We start from the raw sequence: 13820 nt of genomic DNA, 5'->3' as shown, positions 1-13820 counted from the left end.
TGGAGGCCAAGGCCCTTGAGCCTGGGAGGCTGCAGATGGAGCTCGCAGGAAGCTTTGAAGTTCTGAGCAGGACGGGGGAGGCGTGGGAAGTGAGACGTCTGTTTCCCTGGGTTCCCAGGAGGCGAGATGTCTCTGTTATCTTATAGGCCTCAGCATAGCCTAAAGGTGCTGGCTAAAGCCAGTCTTGGCCCTGAGTAAATCAGGCCAGAACCAAAGAACACACTTGAATGGAAGTGGAAAATTAGCCGCTACGCAGGAGAAAGCCTCCTCTCCAAAATATATATGCATCAAAGTGTACCCCTGTCTAGCTGGGACAGGAGCCATGAAAATGCAAATGTGGGTTTTGAGAATGCTAATGTTGGAAGTGGGGAACAAAGCAGAGACAGACTTCTTGGGGCCAGGCAGAGGGCCCCAGGGCAGGATGTGGGAGCCAGTGGGGGCAGGGATGAAAGGGGGAAGGAAGCGGTGTGAGAGGCCTGGAGATGAGAGAACAGCGGGAGCCTGGCAAGGCTGAAAGACTAGAAAGAAGGGAGTGTAGAGAGGACGGGCCCAGAGGACCTGACCGCTGACCGCTGACCTGAGGCCGCGGGGCCCAGGAAACAGGAGGGGGACTTCAGGGAACCATCTCTGAGTGGCAGCCCAGCGGGGTAGGATGTGCCGAGAGGTCAAGGCTCGGAGCAAGAGACAGAAGGTCCCGGATTTCTTTAAAAGCCAGGAAACAGGAGGCAGGCTCTGCCTGGGTGCAAGAGGTAGAAAAGAAAGTGTTCCAGTCAAGTGCTGCCCCAAAGCCAGGCTGGACTGGCCCTGGCACACCTAGAGCTGGGTCACTGGCTTGCCATCCTATGCTTGCCAATGGAGAATTGCCTTCTCAGAGTCCTTCACTCTCTTACCCGAGACGCAGAGCTCAGCGGCCACTGGGAGGTTGGACTAGTGTAGAGTTCGCTTTGTGGGTGCTTGTTGGTACCTCTGAAGGTGATGACGCAGCACTAGGCTTCATGATGCTGCATCCACCTGTGGAGGCCCAATGAGGCTCCTTCCCAGTTCAGTCTAGACAACCTGTGCCCGCCTTTTCAGCCAAGCTGCCTCCGTCTCCCAGAGGTGCTATGAGCCCTCTGGTACTGAGAAATTTCCACCCTAACCACTCATGATTAGAAAGCAGATCCTTGGGTTATGAGACCCCCAGAGAGATGAAAGTGTGGTCAAAGGTACCAGGCCAAAGTCAAAGGCCAAAATAGGGGGAAAAACCCCTCCATTTTGGAAGTGACTACTTCCTCTGGAAGAATGGATCCATGGGGTGTGCGTGACTTGTGGGCCTTGTGCATCCTTGCTCAGCTGCACCCAGTGCGGTCTGAGTTCAAGTTCAATAAATCACTGCTGAGCCGCTCTTCCCATCTAGATAGACTCTTAAGTTCCCGGAAGGGTAAGAGTAGTGGTGCCTGCTCTCTTTGCACCCTCTAGGGCATGGCCCAGCACCTGTTGAATGAATGCTCGGGTGAATGAGTCCATTCATTGGAGAGTCTGGGGCCCGGCACAGGGCAAGGCAGTGAGAATACACAAGGCAATACGATATGATCCCTGATCCCGGCCCTTGCGCAACTCCTTGGCCTCCTGAATGAATAGAAGAAAGCCGAGCATGAATGGAAACTGTGGGAAGGGCCAAGCCCTTCTGCTAATTGCTTTATGACCTGGTAGATAGCTCCGAGATACAGCCCTGTAGTGCCCTGCCCTCTCCTTCTGGCCACACTTGGCTGCATGCAGTATTGATGAGTGGTCAGCAGCAGACTGGATCTCAGAGCTTCCGACAGGTGCTTTTGTTCATAGAAAAGGGGTATACAGTACCCTGCTTTTCCTTACACGCTTCCAGCATCAAAGTCTAGAGGGATACTGGTGTGGTCAGTTACTGGAGAAAAATGCATTCTATATGTTCTCTTGGGCCTAGTGACTATTAGAGACCACAGAGGCAGAAAGCCCACAGAGGCAGAAAACCAAGGCCCTGTGCATGTGGGTGCATGTCTGTCTGTCTGTCTGTCTGTCTGTCTGTCTGTCTCTCTCTCTGTGTGTGTGTGTGTGTGTGTGTGTGTGTGTGTGTGTGTGTGTGTGCTGAGGCTCAGAGCTATCCCAAGTTCAACCTTTTCAGGGGGAACTAAGGTCACCAGAGGTCAGTAGAAGGGGTTCAAGGAAAGTGTTGACTCTCAAAAGATGGGCAACTTTGCAAAATACCGAACACATACCTTTTGTGTATGCAAGGATCATGACCTCTGAGGTCAAACTCAGAGCAGGTGATTAATTCTCTCTGCAGCCTTGAGACAGCTCAGGGGCCCCTCCCTACCCACCCCTTTGTGTGTGTGTGTGTGTGTGTGTGTGTGTGTGTGAGAGAGAGAGAGAGAGAGAGAGAGACAGAGACAGAGACAGAGAGAGACAGAGACAGAGAGACAGAGACAGAGAGAGTGTGTTTCCCCAGAAACTGAAAGTGAAACAGACTTAGGGGCCCGTCTAGGGCTCATCTGGACCAATAAGCAGGAGGGAGCAAGATTGGCCCATAGCCTGTGAGCAGAGCCTGGCAAGGCTTCAGTGAAGTGGGGTCACATTCAAAGAACCTGTAAAACAGAAAATACCATTCACCACACCCTCTCTACCTGCTTTGCCCAGAGTCCAGACCGCAGGTGGCAAACCCCTAGTGTAAACACCTTGAGCACCCAACTGGGCCAGGAGTTCTCTCTTCCTGAGCACTTAATCCAAAACAAAGGCCAAGACACTCTCAGCAGGCATCTCAAGCAGGTAATGACATGAGATGACCAGGAGATTTTCCAGAAGGAGATTGCAAGAAAATTTGCTGCATTGGTCAGCCTTACAGCCCCACTGACCCATGGGTACTTGGTAATCCAGAGCAAAGGGAAAGGTACCAAATACTTACCGGTCTCCTTCAGTGCTGGTAGAACAGCAGTTCTCAACCTGTGGGTCGAGAGCCTTTTAGGGGTTGCATGTCAGGTATCCTGCGTATTAGATATTTACATTGTGACTTATAACAGTAGCAAAATTGTAGTTATGAATGAAGTAGCAATGAAATCTTTTTATAGTAGGGGGGTCACCATAAGACAAAGAGCTGTATTAAAGGAGTTGAGAGCCTCTGTGGTGGAAAGAGTGAGGCTTTCTGATCCAGCATACACATTTCTTGGAGGGAAATGGAGATGGGGGACGAGGAAATGGCTTTGAAGGTCCTGCGTAGGAAGGAATTCCTTACCATCCCCACCATGGTTCCCGATCTGTCAGGTCTCCCCTCCCACCCTGTCTTCGCACCTCTACTCTGACTCTCAGCCCGCTTCACTCACGCCTCATGCCAAAGGTAGTGATGTTAAAATACAGTGATGTTAAAATACAACCATACTGCATTGATCTATGTGATGTGCGCTTGTGCGTGCGTGTGTGTGTGTGTGTGTGTGTGTGTGTGTGTGTGTGTGTCTGTGTCCGTGCATGCACAGGTGCTTGTGTGGGTGTGCACATGCTTGTGTGTATGTACATGGTGCTGGGGCTAGAACCAGGGCACCATGAATTTTAAGGAAGCACTGTTCTCAGGAACCACCAATAGTCAGCATTGCTCTCAGGATCATAATGGAGGACTCGTCCTATACACTTCTGCAGGACCTTGAGCCTCTTTGGCCTTTCCTCTTCATCTCTTTTCTACAGACAGGCTGGCCTTCTCTGTGCAAGATCCCTCCTGCCCCTGGCTTTTGTTTTCTGGTTTATGTTTGTTTTGTTTCTACACACTGATGTGATCACTCCTTAAGACTAAGTTCAGTTTGTGATTACAGATGTACAGTTGGTTGGAGTTAAGTTGAACTGGTAGATGGTTTATACCCACACTGGACTGTAAGTTTTCTTTCATCTTACCAAGAAAAGACCTTGCTTTGTAACCCCAGCTGGGTTTGAACTGATCCTCCTGGCTCAACCTCCCAAGTGCTGAGATAACCGGTTTGTACCACCAAGCCTAGCTTGGACGGTAAACATCTGAGGCCAAAGACCACAGCTCGCTTCTTCCCTAGTGTGAGCTTGTGTGCACAGCGCATGTCCTAGCACATCAGTTGGCCAAAAGAGGGAGGAAAACAGGACAGCCAGTTCTTCATTGCAGGAAAGCATTGGGAAGACCAGGAGCCAAGTGTTCTTCCTTCAACCAAGGGGCACCGCTCCTCACTCCCTTCTAATCAGGCTCTGCTCAGCCAGCTGCGGCTTGTCGTGGAGTGGTGTGAGTGTGTCTTCGTGTCTATGGGTACTGAAAGTCGGCTAAGTCCTAGATCCTGGCCAAGAGAATGGTACCCAGAAAAAGTCTGGTGCCATGCATAAAAGAATGCCTGAGCATTCTTCTTTAGGAATAACCATGGCTCTTTCCCACATCTCATTGCTAATCTAGAGGAACAGGGAAAATACACTTGTGGTTTTTTGTTTGTTTGTTTGTTTTTGAAAAACAGGGTCTCATGTTTTTCAAATGGCCCCAAACAAGCTATAATTTACAACACACACACTCATGCACACATGTACTCATGCACTCACGCATGCACACGCTGTTGAGGAATCCATCTTTTAGCCTACGAAAAAGATCAAGGTAAGCTTACTTCAGATTGGGCATGAAAAGAACAAAATATCCAGGTCGATGACTTGCTTAAAGGGAGCCCTGATGGCGAGTGATCTCTAGGCTCTCAGGAAGGGTCTTGTTCTCCGCAGAAGCTCATTCGGGAAGCTCAGCTCAAGTTAGATGCTCCATCATATTTGCTGAACGAATAAACGAATGGACCTTTTATGGGTCTGAAAAGAACAAAGCTCCCTCACCCACAGAAGACAGGCCTGTGTTTGAGCATTGATTTGTGATCCCCTTGAGCTCTGTTATTTAATAATCTAATTTTCTAATAGAAACAATAGAGCTGAGCCAGGTTCTAACACCCTTGACCTTTACAACCATGCTCTACTTCTCTGAGGTGGCTTCTTCTTCTTCTTCTTCTTCTTCTTCTTCTTCTTCTTCTTCTTCTTCTTCTTCTTCTTCTTCTTCTTCTTCTCTGAAAACAACTTCAATGTAATAGTTATCACATGCTAGAAACCGAAGAGGTGACACAAAAGAAACCAGCAGTGGCCTCTGTCCTGTCTAACAAAAGAAACTATAATTGTGGTTTGGGATATATGTGTGGCCAAGAACCTCAGGGCACCACAGAAACGACAGCAATGGGACCTATAGAAAATTACAGCACAGAGAGAACTGACCATTTCTGCAGAGATCTGGAAAACAGCAAAGGGAGGAGATGTGGTGTGTCTAAGTGATGGGGCAGATGGGGCAATAACTAGAGGCTGGCAGAGGGGATATGAAGCTGTCCTGCACAGCTGGACAGAAGGAAGCCTGGAAGGGAAGAGAGGACCCTCTCTGTTTGAGTCAATAACTAAATGCCACGTGCCAAGTAAGACAGCACTTGGGCTGCTCCGTGGGAAATCAGGACTGGGGAACTGGAATCAAACCTCAGCGTTCCTCTCATACTCCAGATAAGAACCAGTCTTTGAGCCAGGGACTGGGAAGAGGGTCGGTCTACATATCTCATTTTTAGAGATGAGCAAACAGGATTGGGAGCTCTAGGTCTGCAGTGGCACGCTTGTTTGGCATGCAGGGGGGCCCTGGGTTCGATCCCCAGCACTGCATAAAACCAAGTGTGGCTGTATACTTCCAAAATCCCAGCAACCAGAAGGGGAGGCTGGAAGATCAGACGTTTTAGGTCATTCTCAGCAGAATTAGAGCCAGCCCAGGATACATATGACACTCTCAAAAACAACAGCCCCAAACAAACAACAACCAAAGTCAAACAAACAACAAAAAGCATATTTAGGCTGACAGAAGACAGGAGCTACAGTTGTGCCAGGTGTAAGAGGCTCATGCCTGTAATTCTTCCGACATTCCCACTCCAGAGGCTGGGGCAGAAAAATCCCTCACAAGTTCTAGGCCTCCCTGAGTTATAAGGTGAATTCTTGGCCAGCCAAGGCTACAGAGAGAACAATCTTGTCTCAACTGAAGAAAGCATGCTGATTTGTGGATCTGGAGGTGGCCAGGCCAGAACCCTTTCACTTCTTAGGAGTGATGCCCTGGCTGGCTTGCCCTCTGCTGGGGTCATGGTGGCGTTGTCACGGAATGACTAATGGATGCGGGACTTGCAAGCATCCTGACAGTAGAGGGGTCGCCCAGGCCAGGGCCCCTGGAAGCGTGGGGCGGCAGCCCAGGAATGCACCCCAGCCGGCCTGAAGCCCGCACTCTCCCAGGACCTACGGCAGGCTCCCCGGGTAGGTGGCTCCGCCTTGGATCTTTTGCTTCCCCTTGCAGGCCTTACCTGCCTAAACAAACAGCCTGGGCCTCCCACCCGCTGCACGCCCGCCCCCGCGACAGGAAACAAGCGGTGACAGCTCCCGGCCCGCGCCTGCCGCCGACCCGCAGCCCGGTTAGCAACCCGGCGCCGCGGCGCTGCGATTGGCTGAGCGCGGCCCAAGAGGCGCCGCGCCGCTCCAATGGGCGGCTGCCGGAGGCCGCGGGGAGCGAGGTTTTACATGCCTGTGGTATTTGCTCAGAGGGGCATGACCACTCTGGGCAAGTCTTTAAATGTGAGTCAGCTTTCGGCTGATCCCTGGGAAAAATTCCTTCGGTGTTGTCAGGCAGGGTTCGCTAGCTGTAGCTTTTTTTTTTTTTTTTTCCTGCCCCCAACAATTCAAAAGGGATAATCCTACTGAATGGGGAAAGGCATTCGGACCCTGTCCGGGGTCCCCAACCAGAGGCCCCTTTAACTCTCAGAGCTGGTTTCTACAGGGTCAGGACCCTAGCCCTCTTGCCTTCCCCCACCCCCATCGCGTGCCCCATCGCATCTTCAGCATTGCACACAAGGGCTAGGGGGCACTCAGGCCTCAGGGGGACACTGTGCATAAGGCAGCAGGAAGGCTTGCTTTCCAGGGGCTGCCTCTTGCCCATCTCAAGGCGATTCCAGGCTTGGATCCAGCATAGGGGTGGTCACTTACCAACCTCTCTAAGCTTAGATTCCTCTTTGGCAGAGCAAAAGACTTAATGCTAGTTTGATCTTTCCAGCTTGCTTGGGCAAGCCCTTTCTGCATTCTTGGCCTCAGTTTCCACTGAAGAGGGTCAGTCAAAGTTGATGTGGAAGCGTCCCTAAGCGTCTTTCCAGTTCTATGTGTGCCCCTCGGGAAGCCCAAGAGCCTAGGATTCAAACAGCCGGGTTTCCCACTGCACAACACGTAGATGCCACGTGTCATCTCAGAGACATCCAGCAGCCGGGTGTGAAGGGGGTGGGGGCCACCAAAAAAAAAGAAAAAAAAAAAAAGGCTAAGGGCTGAAGGAAATAAGCAGGCACTTGAGGATTTACGTGTAATTTGGTTTTAAATGAACATCTTGTGCAGAAGAAGAGGCAATTTGGCACCTGCTGCTGGTGAGTTAATAGATTAGGCACTTGGTAACCGCCACAATACTGCGAAGAGACCATTAGCGTATGTGGCATGTGGCAGAGCGTTATGGGCAGGGCTGATGGCTTGGGAAGCCTCTCTCTGAAGACAAGGCAGGTGGCAGTGCTTTGCCTGGTTTAGAGCACTTTGCAATCTGGGTGCAATGCAGCCCTTAGAGCCTTGCATCCCATTGGGACATGGGAATACTGGGTGCTTCTATGTGTGACCAGCCTGGTTTGCCATAAGTAGCTCCGTGCTACTCTGTTGCTCACCAGGTGTGACCATGGGCAAGTCACTGGCCTGCCTTGGTCTCCTTTTCCCTAGCTGTAAAGATGTGTCAATCAAATTGCCTTCCTAACATCCCCTGACCTCCCCAAGCCCTGACCTCCATGATTTAGAACTGGGGAAGACTGCGGATCTTTGGACTGTTGTTTTTTGTTGATGTTTTTTGTTTGTTTATTTGTCTGTTACATTTATTTATTTATTATTTGATTGTCTGTTATTTATTTATTTATTGTTTATTATTTATTTAAGATGCTACATATGGCAGCCAGAAAACAACCTGTGGCAGGATTTTTCTCTCTTTCCATCCTGTGAGTTCTGGAACTTGAAGTCGGCTCATCAGACTTGGCAGCCAGTGCTTTACCCTCCGAGTCATCTTTGCCAGCCTGTGGTTGTTAGTTTTAAGTAGACGAAGGTAACAAATTGTTCATCAAGTGCCACAGATGGATAGAAATTGGGGTGTCTGCTGCCCACCAGCTGAGACTGCCATGGGGTCCTGGTTTGGTGACAAGGTTTCGCTGTCTGCCTGGGAATCAGTATTGTTTCCTTCAATTCCCTCATGCCACTGTCTACCCTGCCGTGCCCCCCGCCCCCGGCTGGCCCCCATTCTCCACCTCAGCTAGCTCCTTCCAACCTCCCATAAGTCAAATGGATTGTGTTGCTCCTTGGACAAGCTTGCAGATCCTGGTAATGAGACTGACTTTCTAAAAGAAGATAAAGCCAAACCAAACGGGGCCACTTCTATCTCCCTCCTTCAGATCTCCCAGCTCTGTGAGATGTTCTGAGGCAGGAGAAAGAGAACAAGCTGAAGGAAAGAAAGGACCATAATCATAAAGGAAGTTTTTTTTTTTCTTTTTAAATTCCTTTGGCTGGGGAGATGGCTCAGTGGGTAGAGTATAAGTATCAGGACCCGAGTTCAGATCCTCAGCACCCTGGAAAAAAGCTAGCATTTGTGTTTGCAACCGTAGGGAAGCTGAAACAGAAGGATCCCCAGAACTTGCTGGCCAGCCTGACTAACCAAATCAATAAACCGCAGTTCAGTTCCTTGCCTCAAAAACTGAGACAGACGAGAGCAATGGAGGTAGATACACAACATCAGTCGACCTTTGACCTCCGAATTCATCTGCATGTTTTCATGCACGCTTGCTGTCCCTCTGTCTTTGTGTCTCTGTATCTCTGTCTGTCTCTGTCTGTCTCTCTGCCTCTCTCTGTCTCTGTCTGTCTCGCTGCCTCTCTCTGTCTCTGTCTGTCTCGCTGCCTCTCTCTGTCTCTGATTGCCTCTGTGTCTCTCTCTTACACTCACTTGCTCTCGCTCTCTCTTTTACACAAGCAGGGCCAGGCAGTCATTTTGTACTACATTTAAAAAGAAAGAATTCCTGAAGACCGTGGAAGCATAATGAAGTTTAAGTTCTGCTGGGACAGACAAAATAGTTTTCAGAGGAATGGCGTCTGGGATGTTCCACAAGGAAAGAAAGAGGTTTTCTGTTGCATGTGGAGGCTAGGAGGAATGACAGACACAGGAGTCGGGTGCTGAATGTGTCAATAGCTCAGGTGATTGGCCAAACTGAAGCTGAATGGGATGATTTGTTGTGATAAAGATGTTGGATCTCATTTACAGGGAGTGGAGAGCAGCTTGCGTTGGTGGGGGAATCAGCAGTGAAGAATGTTGCCTTTCAGACGTCAGGTTGTAGAGTAAGAGTCAGTAACATTGAAAAACGGAATAGATGACTATAAAACAGAACAGAAAACCTCAAAGTACTTACATGCGTGTGCTTCGTAAAGCACCTGTGCTTATATGATTGTGCGTGTTCTAGATCATGATATAAAATGGACTTGCTAGAGTCTTGCCTAGAAATTGTCTGAAGTCCTCTGCGTTTATGTATCTTTCAGGTTGAATCGGGAAGGGTGGGTAGAGAGGAAACTACAGGAGGGTCATGCAAACAAGGCACGTGGCTTGGTCCCTTCCAGTGTCTACTGCAGCCCCACACAGCCCTAGAGCGATTCGTGACACCATGACTTAAATATGATAGTTGTTTCCTATTATTCTGGCAGAACATCATGCAGTTACTGTGACCCAGATTTTGAGGTAATGCACTCACTGGCTTCTAAGCATCGTCATCATGGTGGACATGGGAGTAGCCATCCCTGCAGGTGAGTAGTGAGTAGCCTTACATTCAAAGCCCAGGAAAAAAGGTTATTATGTAACCTCTTATGATGGGTGTGGCCAGCGCCCTAACAGATTTACCCACAGGGGAGCTTTGGGGGATAGCGTGGATACTCCTTGCTCCAATGCTAACACAACTGCTGGCTTCAGAAAAACTAGAGAGTGGCTGGCTACCACCTGCCTGGCCAGATCCCTGGTGATTCACAGCTGTCTTTAAGAGTTTCCATTTGCCTTTCCTGGTAGTTTTAGATGCAGCCGAAGCCTGTTTACTGAACTGTCCCTTGCTAGGTATGAAAAGATGTTTGATTGGGGTTAGGTAAAGTCCTGGGAGTGGGGGGTGGTGGGGGGGGTGGGGAGGGCATGAGTTCCGCCACCCTTCTCAAGGAGCAGGGGCAGATTTCTTACAGCGAAGAAGTGTGTACAAGTTGAAGGAAGAACATGGGCCAGGTAGAGAAGATAGAGCACTTAGCCTCTAAAGAAAGGCTACACGGGACAGCCTGGTTCAAACTGCTTCATTTGTAAGGTAACTGACATTGTACACGTTTGATTTACGTCCAACACACCCACATTCTCTTTGCCTATCTGTGCCCACACCCAGCCCCGTGTATATAGTACAGATAGCTCCCAGTTCAGTTTACATAACTAGGGGCACAGCCTCTCAGTTACACCCCCAGAGCAAACATACCCACGTCTGCTCTTTGGACTCCACAGAAGTATACATCCTTCCTATAGGAGTTGGGATTTCTCCAGGTCTTTTGATTTGGGCTGGTTCCTTGCCCATGATATAAAGAACACCTTACCATGAACACTGAATAATACTGTACAGCAAAGCCCTGGGCTAGGTATCATGTAGAGACAACAAACTCTGATAATATTATCACTGTTTGTAGCTAAGACCTTGAGTCGAGGAGATTCATGTCCAAGTACCTGAAGATTGTGATGCCATGCTTGCTTGATTTCTGAGACACCCCACTTTCTCCAGTTCCCCACAGGAGCCGCTTTCCAGGAGAGCTTCTGTCTCACGAACAGCCTGGTCCATCTGCTGCAGGAATCCTTGCTAGAGCTTCCCTTACGTGCCTCACTCATCATTTCTGTCTGGACTGGAGATGTGAGCTAACTCATCTCCCCATGCAGTTTTGGAGATTGTACTTCTTCGGTCATTCATAACAAGATCAAGTTTCACCACTGTTTCCCCCAGGAGACTCATTTCTACTGGTTGGAGTGAAGTTGAAGATTTCAAACCTGTCTTCCATGTGTTCGTCCTGCAGATGTTTCAAGGCAGACCTGACAGCATCCTCAATCCTCTTGTCCCCAGACTGAGCATGCCCAGTTTGGTATTTGGGTTGGTACTACCAGTCATATTGGTGTCATTTGTAGGTCACATTTGAGTGAAGGGCAGAACTGTGAGCATTGGCTATTTGCCAACTCAACTCCCTTTGACATTATTGAGTCTCATATTCAACCTGTAAGCTGAAAACGCTTCTGTTTTAGGAAAGAGAAAAAAATTGAAACTTGTGAGGTGTAGAGCTTAGGCCAAGGTCACGTAGTTAGACATGAACAGAAGTGGTACATTAACCCTTTACCAGACAGACACGTTCTGTTCTCCTGGAATGTCACCAGGGCATTGACAATAGTGAACCTAAGGTACAGTCATGCTGTCTCTAACTGAACATGATTTTATCTCCACAGTCTCGTGTTTCATCTGCTAGAAACATCTCCCTCTCCTATCTCCCTCTCCCGATCCTTTTCCTGATGGCATACAGATCGTAAGAACATAGGGCAGCTTTTCCATTATAGAAAGGGAAATAGAGCAAAGCGGTTGATGGCGTCTGTGTATATCCACCCTGGGGCAGAGCATTATAAGTCCAGATGGAATATCAGAATCCTACACACAGGCAAAGACCGCTGATATTGCAGGTGTATGTGTAGGGTGGAAAATATGGAAACATCGCTCTTTTCCATAATATTTTTGGAATACAGGAGCCCTCTGGTGGCCAAAACAGTAGCAAGAAGGTGTTTGGGGGAACTTAAGTTCTCCGGAGTGATAATCTGCCCGGTGATGAGCTGAGCCTTCATCTAGGGCTCTGCCTTTTCCACTCACCCTCCTTCTTCCTATGAGGGTGACATGCTTTTTGAAGACTCCATCTTGTTTTGTCTGTTCTGGATTTCCCCTCCATGCTTTTCCCTCCATCCCCAGCCAGTCCTCCTGATTTCCCTGGGATCTCTCCTTCTCACCATCTTTGGCCTCAGGGAACCCTCCCTGAAATAGAGCCAGGTCCTTCGTGGCAGATGCTGAATGACAGCTGTAGCAGCTGCTTCAGTTGTGTGGAATTCACATCCCTTTTGGGTGTTTAGGAGCTGTGGATGGATTAAGCAATGATGCCTGTTGATAAGCAAGCATGGGCAGCATCTTGCTAGACTACTGTCTCCCAGAATCCAGATTGTGGAAAAGAACATGAGCTCCTACACATTACCTCGTTCCTGGTGTTGGCCCCATGCCCAGACGGGGCTCCTTTAGGTTCCTGGGGACCCCCTTACATCAAACAGATGTCTACTTATGTCTTTATAATCTGCACAGAATGTTTTGTCTTCTCTAAGGTCATGCCACACAACAATCAGCACCAAATAAAGATGTACACACTAGCCATTCCAAACCTTCGTCATTGAGAATGGACCCATTGGTCCAGAGGCAGAAGGCCACAGTGGTCCAGAGGCCTCTGGTATATCAGTAGACTGCAGTGAATCAAATAAGGGAGGCAAGCCAAGATGGGTCAAGGACAATTTTGGCTAAGATTTCAGATAGGAATACCTCGGCTTCAAGTATAATAAGCTAACAGGGCAATATCACACTTAGACAGCACTTTGGGCCATTAAGAAAAAGGCATTCTATAAAATGAATGGGTGACTATTACATTATAGTGTTTAACCATTAGTGGCCTAATCACTGAGTTTGCAGGTGAGATCACCTGAGGGCAATCAGAACTGCTTTCCCAGGATCCTGAGTATGTTGTAAAAAGTGGAGGAGCAATGCTCCTGGGAAAGAAACAGCTGGAGAGGATGGCCAGATTTTGTTGGGTGTTCGTCTGTAAATGTGGTCCAATTTATGGGGCCCAATGCACTGGAGGGTATTTGACAAAACTGGAGGTTTTGACAGTAGTAGCAAAACACAGTTGGGTTCCTAGTTCCACTATTGCCCCAGAAAGATAGCCCTTGATGGAGATTGATGGATATTTTCTTTTTGAGACAAGGTCTCACTGTGTGGTTTTGGCTATGCTGGGGATTGCTATGTAGATCCCGTTGGCCTCAAACTCACAGAGCTACATTGGTCTCTGTCTTCAGCATACTGGGATTAAAAGCATATGCCACCATGCCCGGGCCAGATTTTACACTTGATAATAGGAAAGTGTAGCTGAGTGTGTTTGGAGACCTACAGGTGGTGTGTGTGTGTGTGCGCATGTGTGTGTGCATGTGTGCATGTGTGTGGCCTTTGAGGGTGCATACACATGGAAGTCAGAGAACAACTTTGTGGAACTGGTTCTGTTTCCACATTTAGATAGGTTATGGGACTCAAACTCAGATCCTCAGGCTTGGCGGCAAGTGCATTTACCAGTTGAGCTATCTCATAGATCCTGAGTTTTTACTCTTTACCACGCTAAGAAACCACATATACCTAGCCTCTAGTTTCCCAAGTCATTTATGGGATTCTCTGTAGCTTTATCATTCTACCAAGAACCCTCATGGTAGACGTTTTGGACCACATAACAGAGCTGCATGCCCCATGACTTCCGTAATGATGCTCTCCTCCAAAATAACTGTAAGAGCCCTTGCCTGTGGTTTCCTGAGTGCTCAGCAGGACCTTAGCCTTGAAAGCAGATGTGTGTATGCTTGTGTGTGTGTGTGTGTGTGT

The 13820-nt window shown here is 48.7% G+C and overlaps 1 long non-coding RNA gene across 1 annotated transcript; it reads left to right on the top strand.

The window, feature by feature from the left end:
* Positions 1–6643: 6643 nt before the first annotated feature.
* Positions 6644–12556, top strand: LOC143443542 (uncharacterized). The gene is made up of 4 exons (XR_013112632.1): positions 6644–7454; positions 8002–8164; positions 9802–9900; positions 10896–12556. It is a non-coding gene; the product is annotated as an uncharacterized LOC143443542 (long non-coding RNA).
* Positions 12557–13820: the final 1264 nt, after the last annotated feature.

The sequence above is a fragment of the Arvicanthis niloticus genome, chromosome 9 (assembly GCF_011762505.2).
Source record: "Arvicanthis niloticus isolate mArvNil1 chromosome 9, mArvNil1.pat.X, whole genome shotgun sequence".
Lineage (NCBI taxonomy): Eukaryota > Metazoa > Chordata > Mammalia > Rodentia > Muridae > Arvicanthis > Arvicanthis niloticus.
This window is presented reverse-complemented; position numbering and strand designations above follow the sequence as displayed.